An 18,727-nucleotide genomic window follows, 5' to 3' on the forward strand; every position below is an offset into this window, starting at 1 on the left:
GTACTGACCCACTGACAGTGCAGCACTCCCTCAGTACTGATCCTCTGACAGTACAGCACTCCCTCAGTACTGACCCTCTGACAGTGCAGCACTCCCTCAGTACTGATCCTCTGACAGTGCAGCACTCCCTCAGTACTGACGCTCTGACAGTTCAGTACTCCCTCATTACTTACCCACTGAAAGTGAGGCACTCCCTCAGTACTGAACCCCTGACAATACAGCACTTGTTCAATACTGACCCTCTGACAGTGCAGCACTCCCACAGTACTGATCCCCTGGCATTGCAGCACTCCCTAAGTAATGATCCTCTGACAGTGCAGCGTTCCTCAGTACTTAACATCTGACAATGCAGCACTCCCTCAGTACTGACCCTCTGACAGTGCAGCACTCCCTCAGTACTGATCCTCTGACAGTGCAGCACTCCCTCATTACTGACCCTCTGACAGCGCAGCGGTCCCTCAGTACTGACCTTCCGACAATGCAGCACTCCCTCAGTACTGACCCTCTGACAGTGCAGCACTCCCTCATTACTGACCCTCTGACAGCACAGAGATCCCTCAGTGCTGACCTTCCGACAGTGCAGCACACCCTCAGTACTGACGCTCTGACAGTTCAGTACTCCCTCATTACTTACCCACTGAAAGTGAGGCACTCCCTCAGTACTGAAGTTCTGACAATACAGCACTTGTTCAATACTGACCCTCTGACAGCACAGCACTCCCTCAGTACTGACCTTCCGACAGTGCAGCACTCCCTCATTACTTACCCACTGACAGTGATGTACTCCCTCAGTACTGAACCTCGAACAATACAGCACTGGTTCAAGACTGACCCTCTGACAGTGCAGCACTCCCTCTGTTCTGACCCTCCGACAGTGCAGCACTCCCTCAGTACTGACCCTCCGGCAGTGCAGCACTCCCTCTGTACTGTCCCTCTGACAGTGCAGTGCTTCCTCAGTACTGTAACCTTTGACAGTGCAGCACTGCATCAATTCTGACCTTCGAACAGTGCAGCACTCCCTCAGTACTTACCCGCTGACAGTGCAGCATTCCCTCAGTACTGATCCTCTGACAGTGCAGCACACCGTCATTACTGACCCTCTGACAGTGCAGCGGTCCCTCAGTACTGACCTTCCGACAGTGCAGCATCCCCTAGTACTGACCCTCCGACAGTGCAGAGCTCCCTCAGTACTGATCCTCTGACAGTGCAGAGCTCCCTCAGTAGTGATCCTCTGACAGTGCAGAGCTCCCTCAGTACTGATCCTGTGACAGTGCAGAGCTCCCCCAGTACTGATCCTCTGACAGGGCAGTGCTTCCTCAGTGCTGAATCTCTGACAGTGCAGCACTCTCTCAGTACTGATCCTCTGACACGGCAGTGCTTTCTCAGTACTGACTCACCGAAAGTGAAGCACTCCCTCAGTTCTGATCCTTTGACAGTGCAGCACTCCCTCAGCACTGACCATCCGACAGTGCAGCACTCCCTCAGTATTGACCATTTGGCAGTGTAGTGTTCCTCAGTACCGACTCTCCGACAGTGCAACACTCCCTCAGTTCTGATCCTCTGACAGTGCAGCACTCCCTCAGTACTGATCCTCTGACACGGCAGTGCTTCCTCAGTACTGACTCTCTGACAGTGCAGCACTCCCTCAATACTGACCATCCGACAGTGCAGCACTCCCTCAGTATTGACCATTTCGCAGTGTAGTGTTCCTCAGTACCGACTCTTCGACAGTGCATCACCCCCTCCGTACTGATCCTCTGACAGTGCAGCACTCCCTCAGTGCTGATCATCTGACAGTGCAGCATTTTCTCAGCACTGAACCCCTGAGTGTTCAGCACTCCCTCGATACTATCCCAGTGACATTGAACTTCTTCTTCAGCACTGACCAACTGGCAATGCAGCACTCCCTCAGTACGGATCCTCTGACAGTGCAGCACTCCCTCAGTTCTGACCCTCCGACTGTGCAGCACTGCCTCAATACTGATCCTCTGACAGTGCAGCGCTTCCTCAGTGCTAGCCCACTGACAGTGCAGTGCTTCCTCAGTGCTAGCCCACTGACAGTGCAGTGCTTCCTCAGTGCTAGCCCACTGACAGTGCAGTGCTTCCTCAGTGCTAGCCCACTGACAGTGCAGTGCTTCCTCAGTGCTAGCCCACTGACAGTGCAGTGCTTCCTCAGTACTGTAACCTCTGACAGTGCAGCACTCCATCAATTCTGACCTTCTAACAGTGCAGCAATCCCTCAGTACTGACCCTCTGACAGTGCAGCAATCCCTCAGTACTGACCCACTGACAGTGCAGCACTCCCTCAGTACTGATCCTCTGACAGTGCAGCAATCCCTCAGTACTGACCCACTGACAGTGCAGCACTCCCTCAGTACTGACCCACTGACAGTGCAGCACTCCCTCATTACTTACCCACTGACAGTGCAGCACTCCCTCTGTGCTGAGCCTCTGACAGTGCAGCATTCTGTCAGCACTGATCCCCTGAGAGTAAAGCACTCCCTCAGTACTCTCCTAGTGACATTGAACTACTTCTTCAACACTGACTAACTGGCAATGCAGCACTCACTCAGTGTTGATCCTCTGACAGTGCAGCTCTCTCTCAGTACTGATCCTCTGACAGGGCAGTGCTTCCTCAGTGCTGAATCTCTGACTGTGCAGCACTCCCTCAGTACTGATCCTCTGACACGGCAGTGTTTTCTCAGTACTGACTCACCGAAAGTGAAGCACTCCCTCAGTTCTGATTCTTTGACAGTGCAGCACTCCCTCAGTACTGATCCTCTGATTGTGCAGTGCTCCTCAGTACTGACCCCCTGGCTGTGTAGGGCTCTCTCAGTACTGTCCCTCCAACAGTGCAGCATCCCCTCAGTACTGACCCTCCGACAGTGCAGCACTCCCTCAGTACCGGCCCTCCGACAGTGCAGCACACCCTCAGTACTGACCCTCCAACAGTGCAGCACTCCCTCAGTGCTGATCCCCTGACAGTATAGTACTCCCTCAGTACTGTCCAAGTGACATTGAACTACTTCTTCAGCACTGGCCAACTGGCAGTGCAGCACTCCCTCAGTAGTGACCCTCCTACAGTCCAGAGTTCCCTCAGTACTGGCCCTCTGAGAGGGCACTGTTTCCTCAGTACTGAATCTCTGACAGTGCAGCGCTCCCTCAGTACTGATCCTCTGACAGGGCAGCGCTTCCTCAGTACTTACTCACTGACAGTGCAGCACTCCCTCAGTACTTACCCACTGACTGTGCAGCATTCTGTCAGTACTGAACCTCTGACAGTGCAGATCTCCATCAATACTGACCCTCTGACAGTGCAACACTCCTCAGTACTGACCTTCTGACAGTGCAGCACTCCCTCAGTACTGATCCTTTGACAGTGCAGCACTCCCCCAGTACTGATCCTTTGACAGTGCAGCACCCCCTCATTAATGACCATGCGACAGTGCAGAACTCCCTCAGTATTGACCCTTTAGCAGTGGAGTGCTCCCTCAATACTGACTCTATGACAGTGCAGCGCTCCCTCATTACTGACCCTCTGACAGTGCAGAGCTCCCTCAGTACTGATCCTCTGAAAGGGCAGTGCTTCCTCAGTGCTGACCATCCGACAGTGCAGCAATCCCTCAGTACTTACCCACTGACAGTGCAGCACTCCCTCAGTACTTACCCACTGACAGTGCAGCACTCCGTCAGTGCTGAACCTCTGACAATGCAGATCTCCGTCAATACTGACCCTCTGACACTCCTTCATTAACAACCCTGCGACAGTGCAGCACTCACTCAGTACTGAATCACTGACAGTGCAGCACTCCCTCAGTACTGACCTTCTGACAATGCAGCACTTCCTCAGTACTGATCCTTTGACAGTGCAGCACCCCCTCATTAATGACCCTGCGACAGTGCAGCACTCCCTCAGTATTGACCCTTTAGCAGTGTAGTGCTCCCTCAATACTGACTCTCCGACAGAGCAGCACTCCCTCAGTACTGATCCGCTGACAGTGCAGAGCTCCCTCAGTACTGATCCTCTGACAGGGCAGTGCTTCCTCAGTACTGGCTCTCCGAAAGTGCAGCACTCCCTCATTATTGACCCTTTGATATTGCAGTACTTATTCAGTCCTTACCCGCTGACAGGGTAGCGCACCCTCAATACTGACCCTCTGACAGTGCAGCTCTCCCTCAATACTAATCCTCTGACTGTGCAGCGCTCCCTCTGTACTGTCTCTCTGACGGTGCAGCACTTCCTCAGTGCTAGCCCTCTAACAGTGCACTGCTTCCTCAGTACTGTAACCTCTGACAGTGCAGCACTCCCTCAGTACTTACCCACTGACATTGCAGCACTCCCTCATGACTGAACCTCTGACAATGCAGCATTGGTTCAATACTGACCCTCTGACAGTGCAGCATTCCCTCAGTACTGATCGTCTGACAGTGCAGCGCTCCCTCAGTACCTACATTTTGTTTCAGCAGTGATAGGGCGTGCGTATTGTCAGCTGGGAAGGTGAGTTTCAGTTTAAAATAACTTACCTTTTGTTTCGGCGGACACGGGGACTGCTGGGTAAGTAAACCTATATATTCGGACAGTGGCTAAACCCGAAACACTAAACGTGTCGTGTCCCTCCGACAGTGCAGCATTCCCTCAGTACTGTCCCTCCGACAGTGCAGTATTCCCTCAGTACTGACCCTCGAGCATTGCAGCGCTCCCTCAGTACTTAACCTCTGACAGGGCAGTGCTTCCTCAGTATTGACCCTTTGGCAGTGTTGTGCTCCCTCAATACTGACTCTCCGACAGTGCAGCGCTCCCTCAGTACTGATCCTCTGACTGTGCAGCACTCCCTCAGTACTTACTCACTGACAGTGCAGCACTCCGTCAGTACTGAACCTCTGACAATGCAGATCTCCATCAATACTGACCCTCTGACAGTGCAACACTCCCTCATTCACAACCCTGTGACAGGGCAGCACTCACTCAGTACTAACACTCCAACAGTGCAGCACTCCCTCAGTACTTAACCTCTGACAGGGCAGTGCTTCCTTTGTACTGACTCTATGACAGTGCAGCGCTCCCTCAGTACTGCTTCTCTGACAGTGCAGAGCTCCCTCAGTACTTACCCACTGACAGTGCAGCACTCCCTCAGTACTTACTCACTAACAGTGCAGCACTCCCTCAGTACTCACTCACTGACAGTGCAGCACTCCCTCAGTTCTTACCCACTGACAGTGCAGCACTCCCTCAGTACTTACCCACTGACAGTGCAGCATTCTGTCAGTACTGAACCTCTGACAGTGCAGCACTCCGTCAGCACTGAACCTCTGACAATGCAGATCTCCGTCAATACTGACCCTCTGACACTCCTTCATTAATAACCCTGCGACAGTGCAGCACTCCCTCAGTACTGATCCTTTGACAGTGCAGCACCCCCTCATTAATGACCCTGCGACAGTGCAGCACCCCCTCATTAATGACCTTCCGACAGTGCAGCACTCCCTCAGTATTAACACTTTAGCAGTGTAGTGCTCCCTCAATACTGAATCTCCGACAGTGCAGCATTCCCTCAGTACTGATCCTCTGACAGTGCAGAGCTCCCTCAGTACTGATCCTCTGACAGGGCAGTGCTTCCTCAGTACTGGCTCTCCGAAAGTGCAGCACTCCCTCATTATTGACCCTTTGATATTGCAGTACTTATTCCTCTGACAATGCAGCACTGGTTCAATACTGACCCTCTGACAGTGCAGCACTCCCTCAGTACTAATCCTCTGACAGTGCAGCACTCCCTCAGTAATGATCGTCTGACAGTGCAGCGCTCCCCCTGTACTTACCTTTTGTTTCAGCAGCGATAGTGCAAGCGAGGTGTCAGCTGGGAAGGTGAGTTTCAGTTTGAAATAACTTACCTTTTGTTTCGGCGGACACGGGGACTGCTGGGTAAGTAAACCTATATATTCGGGCAGTGGCTAAACCCGAAACACTACACGTGTAGTGTCTCCCATCCATCCTCCTCCTCTAACCAAAAAAAAGGACTCTTGTGTGGAAGGTTTGGTAAGGTAAGGTTTTCCTTTTTTTAAAATCTCTTGTCAATTTAGAGCAGAGGGGATGGAAGCTAGGGCAGTTGCATGCTCCTGTTGCAGGATGTGGGAGGTAAGGGTCACCACTTGTGTCCCTGCTGACTTCACCTGTGAGAAGTGCACCCAACTCCAGCTCCTCACAGACCGCGTTAGGGAACTCGAGCTGGAGCTGGATGAACTTCGGATCATTCAGGAGGCTGAGGGGGTGATAGCCAGCAGTTCTAGGGAAGTAGTGACACCTCAGTTACAGGATAAAGGTAGCTGGGTGACCGTCAGGGGAGGGAAAGGGAATAGGCGCACAGTGCAGGGATCCCCTGTGGCCGTTCCCCTCAATAATACGTATACCGTTTTGGATCCGGTTGGGGGGACAACCTACCAGAGGAAAGCCACAGTGGCCAGGTCTCTGGCACTGAGCCTGGCTCAGTGGCTCAGAAGGGAAGGGGGGAGAATAGGAGAGCGATAGTGATAGGAGATTCAATGGTTAGAGGAACAGACAGGAGATTCTGTGGTCGCGAACGAGACTCCCGGATGGTATGTTGCCTCCCGGGTGCCAGGGTCAGGGAGGTTCACTAGGTTGATTCCGGAGTTGAGGGGGTTGGCTTATGAGGAGAGACTGAGTAGATTGGGATTATATTCATTGGAATTCAGAAGAATGAGGGGGGATCTTATAGAAACATATAAAATTATGAAGGGAATAGATATCTTGCCAGTCAATGTCTTTCATGTCCCCTCTTCGCTCTCCTAATGACTTTTTTAAGTACCCCCCACACTTTCTATACTCCTTTCGTGCCTCCGCTGTTTTCAGCACTCTGAATCTGCCATAAGTCTCCTTTTTTTTCGTGATCGAATCCTCTATATTACTTGACATCTCGGGTTCCCTGGACTTGTTGGTCCTACCCTTCACCTTAACGGGTACATGTTGGCTCTGAACTCTCACTATTTCCTCTTTAATGACTCCCACTGGTCTGATGTAGACTTTCCTACAAGTAGCTGCTCCCAGTCCCCTTCGGCCAGATCCTGTTTTATCACATTGAAATCGGCCTCCTCCCAATTCAGTACCTTTATTTCTGGTCCATCTTTGTCCTTTTCCATTACTACCTTAAATCTTTCAGAGTTATGGTCACTATCCCCGAAATGCTCCCCCACTGACACTTCTACCACTTGTCCGGCTTCATTCCTTAGGATTAGGTCCTGTACTGCCCCTTCTCTTGTAGGACTTTCTACTTACTGGCTCAAAAAGCTCTCCTGTATGAATTTTAAGAATGTTGCACCCTTTAAGCCTTTTGCACCAAAACTATCCCAGTTAATATTGGGGAAGTTGAAATCCCCTACTATTATTACCCTATTATTTTTACATGTCTCTAAGATTTTCCTACATATCTACTCCTCTATCTGTCCCTGACTGTTTGGAGGCCTGTAGTACACTCCCAGCCATGTGATTGCCCCCTTTTTGTTTTTAAGTTCTACCCATATGGCCTCATTTGAGGAACCTTCTAAGATATCATCCCTCCTTACTGCTGTAGTTGACTCCTTGATCAACAGTGCAATACCACCTCCTCTTTTATCCCCTCCCCCATCTTGCCTGAAGATTCTATACCCTGGAATATTGAGCTGCCATAATCCCATGTGCTAATCAATGCCCTCAATTCATCTTCCTTACTGGTAAGACTCTTTGCATTAAAATAGATGCAATCCAGCCTTGCATTTTTCACTTGTGCCTTAACAGGTCTATATTTGCGCTGCCTTCCAGACTGACTTAATTTCTCTTCTATATTTGGCTGCGCATCACCCCCTACTGTACATCAACTCTGTATCCCATCCCCCTGCCAAATTAGTTGAAACCACCCAACAGCACTAGCAAGGATTTTGGTGCCGTACCGGTTCAGGTGAAACCTGTCCAACTTGTACAGGTCCCACCTTTGCCCGAAACCCAGTGATCCAGGAAACTAAAGCCTTCCCTCCTGCACCTTCTCCTCAGCCACTATTCTCCTATTCCTATACTCACCAGCATGTGGCACCAGGAGTAATCCAGAGATTACAATCTTTGAGTTCCTGCTTTTTAATCTGCTACCTAGCTCCTTAAATTCTTGTTGCAGGATCTCATCCCTCTTTCTACCTATGTCGTTGGTACCAATGTGTACCATGACCTCTGACTGTTCACCCTTCCCCTTCAGAATGTCCTGCAGCCGCTCTGTGACATCCTTGACCCTAGCACCAGGGAGGCAACATACCGTTCTGGAGTCACGTTTGCAGCCACAGAAATGTCTATCTGTACCCTGTACAATAGAATCCCCTATCACTATAGCACTTCCACTCCTTTTCCTCCCCTCCTGTTCAACTGAGCCACCAATGGTGCCACAGACTTGGCTCTTACTGCATTCCCCAGAGAAACTACCTCCCCCAACAGTATCTGTTACAGGGAGTTCAGTCACCCTCCATTCCCTTTCGGGAATTCAATCACCCTTCCTTATTTCCAACCCGTGCGGGAGTTCAATCACCCTCCCTTATCCCTGGTACTTGCGAGAGTTCAGTCACCCTCCCGTAGCCCATTCTGGGAGGTCAGTCACCCTCCCTTGTTCTGCTACCTGTGAGAGTTTGTTCTCCCTCTCCACGTGCAAGCTGTTACCAGGCGAGACTCAAGACTCAAGTTTCTTTGTTTGAACGATTTATTCAAGTATGCAGGGGAGCTCACACAAATCAAGTTGACCCCGTGCAAGCTCACTGAAACACAATGGGTCTTACATGTTTATAGGATTTCTTATCCAACATTATTTGCATGGTACCAGTCAAATTATACAGAGTGATTCAAAGAGCCTATCAAGACTCGTCCATACCCATGCCACATTTAACATAGCCATGATAAAGCAATTAACAGCAAATGTGTCTCCTCGGTGGTCATCAGGTCAGCTTATCCGAGGAGCTACACCTATACATTGATAACAGAACTCCAATTCACAATTGACACCGACACATCTGCTGAGTACCAGTTTGTTATCAGAAAGCCACACCAGCCCCCTGCTCATCTGACCCTGTCTGTTTCAGCATTTTACACATCCAAGGTCCTTTTAAAATCTGTTCTTTGTTTCATGTATCTTTTAGCTTATTCTTTGTGTCATATATCCTTTTTAGCTTATATTATTTTTCCCTTTTCAGTATCCAAAGTTGAAAATCTGTTAGATAGGGAGATGGACCCAGGGGACTCCTGCACTATCTGCCTATTTCTTCTACTCTGCCTGGCAGTCACCCATTCCCTTTCTGCCTGAGCAGTCTTTACCTGTGTGTGACCACCTCCCTGTACGTGCTATCCACTATGATCTCAGCCTCACGGATGCTCCACAGTGACTGCAGCCGCCCCTCCAGATCCGAAACGCTGATTTCAAGTAGCTGCAACTGGAGACACTTCCCGCACATGTGTTCGCCCTGGACACTGGAAGTGTCCCTGACTTCCAACATTGCACAGGAGGAACACTCCGAGCTGCCCTGCCATTACTTACCCTTAATTTATCCCCTTAAATTACCCAAAAATTTGATTATTTACACTAGGGACCTTGATTCTCTAAAAAGAAACTAGCTACTATACTAAAAAAACTGTAGACCTTTCTCTTTACTTTAGTTACTGACCCAGCTGTTCAAAGATATTCCCTAACAGCATTCATCTGACCATCCCACTTTGTTTTTCTTTTTGTAACAAATTGGTTAATGGAGTAGCCACAGTACTAAAATTCTGTACAAATTTCCTGTAAAAACCGCACATCCCTAAAAACCTCATTATTTCCCATTTCGATTTAGGAATGGGGAACTCCATTAAGGCTTGTACCTTTGCCATTTTCGGCAATACCTGTCCTTGCCCCACTGTGTGTCCGAGGTAAGTTACTCTTGCTTTTGCAAATTCGATTTTTGCCAGAGTTATCACTAAGTCCATGGTCTGTAACGTCTTAAACAGAATTTTTAGCTGGTTTCAGTGTTCTTGCCAAGTGTTACTGTATTTTAGTGCATCATCGAGATACACAACACAGCTGAAACACTGACTCCCACCTGATTAATTCATCTTTGAAAAGTGGCTGGGGTGTTACTAAAGTTGATATCTCTTTGACTCAAGGAGTCAAATGGTCTTGCCAGTATCCCTTTAACAAGTCAATCTTGATAAGAAACCTAGCACTGCCCACTCTGTCGATACAGTCTTCTAAACGCGGAATTAGGTAGGAGTCTGCCTTTGTTACTGTACTGACTTATCTATAGTCTATGCAAAATCAGGTTGACCTGTCAAGTTTTAGAACTACTAGTGAACTCCAGCTACTTTGACTAGGTTTGATCAAATTGTTTTCCAGCATGTACTGGATCTCTGCTTCCACTTGGGCCTGTTTGTCTGGATTCAGGTGGCAAGGATGTTGTTTTAAAGGAACGGTTCCCCCTATATCCACATCATGTGTGGCTAAGGTTGTACATCCCAGGTTATCCGTACAAACTCTTTTAAATATTGTGAAAAGTCTGATTCGGTCTTCACGCTGTTTTGCCTCTTAAGTATAAAAGCATGTTGTTCAATTTTCCTAGCCATTCTGTGTTCTCTAATCTGATAGTTGGAGGTTCAATCTGAGAATGTTCTAGGCCTACTTCTGCCTCATCCTCACTATCCTTTTCCTTCTCAACAGTCCCGATTACCTGGCATACCTGTACTGGCTTATCCTCTTCCCTGTGATAATATTGCTTTAACATATTGATATGATTCAACCGATTCTTCTTCCAGCGATCAGGGGTGTCAATCAAGTAATATACCTGACCTAATCTTTTGATCACTCTATATGGGCCACTGAACCATGTTTGTAATATTTCTCCGTGTAATGGAAACAACACTAATACTCTGGTTGAAAATTGTAGGTTTTTGCATTCTTCTCTGCCCATTTTTTCATATTGACTTGGGATGCTTTAAGATGTTCCTGAGCCACACCGCAAGCTTTTGTGAGCCTTCCCTGGAACACAGATACATAGTCCAATATCAAAGATTCATTCTTTTGGTCCAAGTATCTGTCTTTTATAAGTTTTAGAGGACCTCTTACTTCATGTCCTAAACCAGTTCAAAGGTCTGAAGCCTGTAGACTCATTCGGTGAATCTGGTGGCAAATAAAAGAAAGTCAAGTCCTTTATCCCAATTATATTTATGAAAGTATGTTCTAATCATTGTTTTGAGAGTTTGGTGGTATCTCTGGAAAGCTCCCTGTGATTGTGGGTGATATGCTGAAGATTTCAATTGCCTAATCCTCAAATTGCCCATGAGTTCTTGAAATATTTTTGACATGAAATTAGAACCTTGATCCGATTGACCTTCAAGTGGTAATCCATATCTCGTAAAGAATTGGGTTAACTTTTCAATTACTATTCTAGCAGTAATTGTCTTCAAAAGAATGGACTCAGGAAATCGAGTAGCCATATCTATGATGGTAAGTATGTATTGATGTTGTCATGACCCTGTTTTTTTTTTCTCCTCGGGAAATATGCAGTGTGCCTTTAAGACTGGAAGAGATCAGTACTTCTTTAAGGCAGCCAGCTTCAGAAGTTAACAAGTAAAGATGCATCTTGGCTGCCTGGATACAAGCATAGAGAGGGAGAAAGGACATACAATGTTGCCGTTTGACTTTGAAAATTGGCTTTGCAGAGACAGTTGACGCGGACTGTTCTGGCACATGAAGGAAATAGAAGAGCTCTCCCTCAGTCTATTTAAACCCTATTTATTATTATCTCAAAATTCTAAAAAATCAAGCTAGATTGATTCTTTTGAAAGTGGTAGCAAATTGTTGATCTGCTGTGTTCATCATTGGAAAAAGAGTAACACTTCAACTGCTGAACTAAACAGCTGAATTTCCTATCGTTGAAGAACTTGTTTTTTCCCATTGGTCAACTGTGAAGATGTCAAGCAACCTTGGACTGTGTCTACATTGAAGATTCCATTTCATCAGGAATATAAATCTTCAAAGACTTTATTGTTATTTCTATTTTTTTGGGCAACTAATTAAACACCAAACTACTGTTAGTTTGGGTGTACATATGCGAATGTGAGAGTTAGATTCTTTAAATAAGTTGTAAGGTATTTAGATATTGGTTTATCTTATTGTTTAAGATTTTCGTTTTTTTCAATGAAGCAGTTAATTTGTTGATATCTAAAGCTACCTGGTTTAGTTTGTCTCATTCGGGGGTCACTGGATTGTTTCAAGTCGGCTGTGGCTTTTCCTCAATCACTGGTATGGAAACTAGTGATGCCAGTTTTATCGTAGATTGTGGTTTTCCCACCATTTGACAGATATGGCATGCCCTACAAAATTGCCTCACATCCTTTGTAAGACCTGGCCAGCAATAACATTGGCTTATGCATGATTTGGTCTTCCGAATTCCCCTATGTCCTACAAAAGGAATGTCGTGTGCTCACCTTAATAATCGCTGCTGATATTTATGTGGTACCACTATCTGTTCAACAACTGTCCAGTCTTCCTCTGAAGATCTATGAGGCGGTCTCCATTTACTCCTCAAAACCCTGTTTGTCATATGATAGCCTTCTGGAACTTCTTTCTTATCAGCTTCTGTCAGAGCCATCTGTGCTATTCGATGTATCTCTGGATCAGCTTGCTGTGCTGCAATGATACACAATCTGTTAAACATCTCATTTGGATTATCTAAATCCCCAAATAAGGTTTCAGATACTTGGCTATCTGTTTGTGGTGCCACTTTTACCTCCGACAATGGATGGTCTTTAGTCATTTTTCGGGTGATTACACAAGCAAGAAATATTGCTGGAACTTGGGCGGCACAGTGGTGCAGTGGTTAGCACCGCAGCCTCACAGCTCCAGCGACTCGGGTTCAGTTCTGGGTACTGCCTGTGCGGAGTTTGCAAGTTCTCCCTTTGTCTGCGTGGGTTTTCGCCGGGTGCTCCGGTTTCCTCCCACAGCCAAAGACTTGCCGCTTGATAGGTAAATTGGCCATTATAAATTGCCCCTAGTGTAGGTAGGTGGTAGGAGAATGGTGGGGATGTAGTAGAGAATATGGGGTTAATGTAGGATTTGTATAAATGGGTGGTTGTTGGTCGGCACCGATTCGGTGGGCCGAAGGGCCTGTTTCAGTGCTGTATCTCTAAATAAAAATAAATAAATTGTTCCTGTAATTGCTCCATTTTGCTAACTTCACTTGTTTCCTCTGTAATTATAGGAGAAACTGATATTTCTGTTCCAGCCAAATCATTTCCTAGGAGTAGATCAATTCCCTCTACTGGCAAACTGTGGACAACACCTACAGTTACTATCCCAGATATTAAGTCACTCTCTAGGCATACTTTTTACAAAGGTACGGGAATATACTCCGTGCCAATTCCATTCACTAAAACTTTAGCATTCAAGGCGCTCTTTGGTGGAATCTTGAATCTTTCCCCAGCAAGGGTGTTGGGGTTGATCCTATATCCCTGAGTATAATAAAATTTCCTGCCTCACTTACAGGATGTGGAGTTACTTTCCCCTTTGACAAAAATTCATTATAACTTTCGGGTAGCTTATTCTTAACCTCTACACTCACTTTAGTTTTTGTATCTGGTTTTACAGCTATCATTAAAACTGTAGCTTAGTCTGCTATACTCTCAGTCAGAGCTCTTTTCCTCTGCATTAGCTTTGCATTCCCCAACAAATCCTATGTGTTTACCTTGCAATTTCCAGCACTCTGAACAAAGATGACCCATTTTGTGGCAATGATAACACTTCGGCTTGTGAACCTCACTTCCACCCTCAGCATCTTCCTTTCTGACCCGAGGAGGTGATCCTGGGGCATTCCCAGCTGTTCTTTCTTATTCCCGGTTATTTGCCTTCCTTTCACTATCCCACTTTCTATCCTTCTCGGGTTTACGTGCGGGTGATAGACAAAATAGGTTGGCTTATTCACAAGCTCAAAATCATCAGCAATCTCTGCTGCTTGCCTAGCTTTCAAAACTTTAAGATTACTATAGGAGTTCTCACTACTGAAGAATGAAGTTTTTAAATTCCTCCAAGAGAATCAATTCTCAAAATTTCTCATATGTAGTTTCCATCTTTTAATGCCCATATCCAACAATCAAAATTAATTTGCTTCACCCTCTCAAAATCTACATACATCTGTCCAGTCAATCTCCGTAAGTTCCGAAACTTCTGACTGTAAGCTTCAGGGACTAACTCATATGCAGCCAGAATAGCCTTTTTTGCCATCTCAGAATTTGCAGAAGCCTCTTCAGTAAGCATGGCATAAGCTTCATGAGCTCTGCCTACCAGCCTGCCCTGCATAAGCAGTGTCCAACTTTCCTTTGGCCATTTCATGTGTTTGGCTTAATTTTCAAAAAATATAAAAGATGTCCCTACGTCCCTTTCCTCAATCTTAGGGAGAGCTTATATGACTTTCAATAGTTTTTTGCTGGGTCCTAGGCTGAATTCAGATTCTTTCTGACCCAAATTTTCCCTGGAGTCAAGATCACCCCTTTGTCTTAGTTCCATCTCTTTTAGCCTAAATTCCCTCCCTTTCACTTTCTCACTGAGGTGCTCTCTTTTTCTCCCTTTCCTCTTTTTCAAAGTTCAAGTTTTCTTCATTCATTTTCAGCCTCAATTTGTATAATTTCCAACTGAATTTTGGCTAATTCTACTGTATCACTACCTTCTACTTACGACCTTCTTGTTCCTCTTCTTCAAATTCCAGATGTTAAGCTATTAGGTCAATTATCACTGCTTTTTTGGCACCTAATTTCAATTCTAACCCCAATTTTCTTTCAATTCTTTTAGTTTATTCTTAGTTAAAGTTATTGTCACTGAGGGAAACATTCTCCTTCCCCAGAAACTCTGCTGCAACTACTAATGCCACTTCACTGGTATATACAAGAGATCTGGCTCCTTTTTAGCTTCACAATTGGCATTAGATTTGGATCCCAACAATCAAGTTTACAATTGATATGATCCTAAACTTGAGAGCAATTAGTATGATGTCAGATGCAAGACCCCAATTTATGTGTTATCCCACAGATGAGTAATTCATATGATTCCAAACATGAGCCCCCTAATTAATCCGATTCTGATCCCGGAGCGAGCTGCCCAATTAAATATGATCCTGATTGTGGACGAGCTCCCAATTAAATATGTTACAACTATGACAGGAGCAAAGCACTGTGAATTCAGTCCCGTCACTCCACAGGTTGCAGCATATTATTTCAGCTTTCACACCCAATCAGAAAAACAGCCACATTAAACATTCTAGTAATCCCAGAGTGAAACAGACCAAATCAGGTATCTTTAGACAACAAATTAACTATTTATTAAAAAAAACTAAACCTTAAACACTATTGAGATAAACCTATATCTAAAGACCTTATAACTTCTTAATTTAATCTAACTCCCCCATTCACACACATACACTCAAAAACTAACAGTTAACTGTTTGTAAAAATTGATGTTTTACAATTAGCTGACTCTTAAGAATAAATAAATTCAGAAAATCGTTGCGGATTACGTTGCTGGTGGATGAGGTCTTCCAACGTAGAAATGGTCAAAGGAAACTTGAAGTCTTCATCCAGATTTGATGAAAATAGTCCTTCAGTAGATAGGCATTCAATTCTTTGGCTGCAGTAGCATTAAACAGTTCTTAGAACGAAGAGCACAGCAATAAAAATGATTTCCTGTAAAAGAAAAGTTTTTTTTAAACTCGGAATTAACTTGGCGTGTTGTTTCCTATAGAATTTTTGCTGAGAGAGAATAAAACAGTTCCTTTGCTATTCAGTTCACCTCGCTGAAAAAAAACTCTCAAAACTAACTGGTTTTAGCCAGTTTCTGCCAGTTCCACACACAGCCAAGTGGACATATTGCATCATGTGACCCCTCTCTCTCCGACTGGTAGACTGTGTCTCAGAAATTCGAGAATGGTCTCTCCCTTAAAGCTGCACTGTATTTAACAAAGTCTTAAAGGCACACACACTGTTTTTAATCCGAGGAGAAAATATAATAACCGGTTCGTGACCTGTTTGTGCCATCGTTAGTCTTTTTAATGTCCGAGTCAAAGTGGTGTCTGACAACAGCTCACAATACACCGGAAAACCATTCCAGGATATGTGGGAAGAATGACCCATCAACCATGTCACATCATCACCCTGATATCCTCGTTCAAATGCAATGACTGAAAGTATGGTCAGGACAGTCAAATCACTGATCTAAAACTGTTCAGAAACCGGGCAGGATATCCAAACTGCTTTATTACATCTTCATGCAATATCATTAGACTCTAGATTGCCATCACCTGCTGAGATTCTGTTTGGTCAACCGGTCAGAACCACACTACCAAATTATTATCTCACCAAGTCTTCCCCGATCATAGACCGGTTACATCAGAAACAAGATAAAAGACACACATGTCATGCATGCAGGTGCAGAATTACCAGCACTAAGGTGAAAGTCCTTCACCCACAAAGACAGATATGGATCCCAGCAGAGGTGTCCAAAGTTTGCAAAGAACCACGTTCATATGAGGTGACAACACCAAAGGTTGCAGTTCTGTGAAGGAATCAATCTCACCTCAGGGGACTCTCTGCTTGTCTTGTACAAGGCAACCAACGAGCATCAGCTGTGCATTTTGAAGACGAAGGAACAATAAGCAACACATCAACAATTGAGGACAATCTTCCCAAACACAATCTTCAGTAGGAGAGGGCAGACAGTTCGAGAACACAACCACGTGTCTTTGTCACAAGGTCTGGTCGATTCAGCCAATGACCAGTACGGTTCCAAACTTAGACAACACCTGGAAGAGGAGTGTTCCAAATGTTCTTGTTACAGTTGAATGTTTTATGCAAATATTGTTGTAGTTGTCAAATATTTCATCAGGGTTGCTTATTCCTGTACATATTAATGTTAAAATGTAAGGGGCTGTCATTTGGGGGAACGGAGATATTATTTTTGTGTATTTGTCAGTATGTTCAATATAATCATTTAAATATATGTCTAGGCTAATATGTGTGTCATCACAGGAAGTGATGCAATACCACATGATTCAGTTCTCTTGCACAGTCAAGGCTAGTTTGAATGAGCCCCCAGAGACGGGCTAGGAGGCAGGAGTCCCAAAGAATTGTGATCAGAGGTGGGGATGGAGTGCCCGTTTTCTTCTTGTCACACTGCAATTTAGTCTGGGGCAGAAAAGGCCGATGCCACCCTTCCCACCGAGGGCCCAAGTGAGGCCCTTAGGAGGCCCATTGTCAGCCACTTAAGGGCCTCTTCGTACCACCACTGGAATTATGCCACTAGCAGAATGGGGTGGGGGGGTGCTCTTCAGCATATGGAGGTCGCCCACGAAAATGCCCACCAAGCCTGCAGGGAGATCGCCCTTTGTGGGCATCTGTGACCCATGGAGGGCTCCTGCTAGAAAACAACCTACCTCCCTGGACACCCGTCTCCCTGGACTCAATGCCCAGCCTCCCTCCCCACATCACTGGGGCTAGTCTGTCAGTTTCCCCACATCGACCCCGGTGACCCTACCTCACTTACCTTGGGTCCGGGTCTCCAGTGCTCGGCTACTCCTCGGCCTCCTGCAGCAACTGCAGTGACCATCACTCCCGATGGTGCTGCCGATACTACTGGGCAGCCTACCTTCTGATTGGCTGGCTGCTCATGGTGGTGGGATCCCCATCCTTAATGAACCTAACTGTTAATTGCCCAGGCACTGATGATAGAGCCGGGGGAGAGGAGGGGCTCCAAATGGCTGAAATGGGTTTCCCACCGTCTTTTTGATGCGACACCACATTACCTGCCATCTCCACTAAATACAGCCCTCAGTTGGTCATATGTAAACTGAAGCAACAAGTCTCCATTAGAGCTCTGTCTTTCAGCTTCATTTTTATTAGTCTAGGAAGAAATAATATAACACTATCCATCTGGAAGACAGTGCAGAGGCGTTGGAGGAGGATGGTGTGGTGAGCCATGTGAAAGGCTGCAGACAGGTCAAGAAGGATGAGGAGGGAAGGTTTACCTTTGTCACAGTCACATAGAATGTCATTTGTGACTTTGACAAGAACAGCTTTTCTACAGTGACGGGCAGAAATCTGATTGGAGGGATTCAAACAGATTTTACAAGGAAAGATGGCTTTTGGAGGTGACAACACATTCAAGGATTTTGGAGATGAAAGGGGGAGGTTAGAGATGGGACGTTAGTTTGCAAGGGCAGAGTGAGTCAAGGGTTGTTTTTTGTAGGAGAAGGGTGATAATGAGAGATTTGAAAGAGGGACAGAACCTGAGGAGAGGGAACCATTAACAATATCAGCTAACATGGGAGCCAGGAAGGGACTCAGCCCCGTCCATCCGAGCACCACAAAGCTGAGGCCCCTGGGCTGCTGGCTGCTGTGCCGAGCCCAGCTCTGCTCCCTTGCCACAGGTCCCATCGCCCCTTCTGAGCACCCGTTGCCCAGATGTAAACCCCCACCAACAGCATCATCTGACTCTGAGGGGGCGGTGAGGGGGAGGGGAGAGAAAGATGGCAGAGACTGAATGAGGAGAATGGTAGGGAGACGGATTCAGTAAAGTAGAAAATATAATTAATTCACACAAGAAGATTTACAGTATCTGCAGCTTTTTGGCTTTTGTAAGAACAAGTTTATTTCTTTTTGAGCAGAAATGAGGGGCTGAAAATGGAGCCAGTGGAG

This window comes from Heterodontus francisci, chromosome 29, assembly GCF_036365525.1.
Source record: "Heterodontus francisci isolate sHetFra1 chromosome 29, sHetFra1.hap1, whole genome shotgun sequence".
NCBI classification, from domain to species: Eukaryota; Metazoa; Chordata; class Chondrichthyes; order Heterodontiformes; family Heterodontidae; genus Heterodontus; species Heterodontus francisci.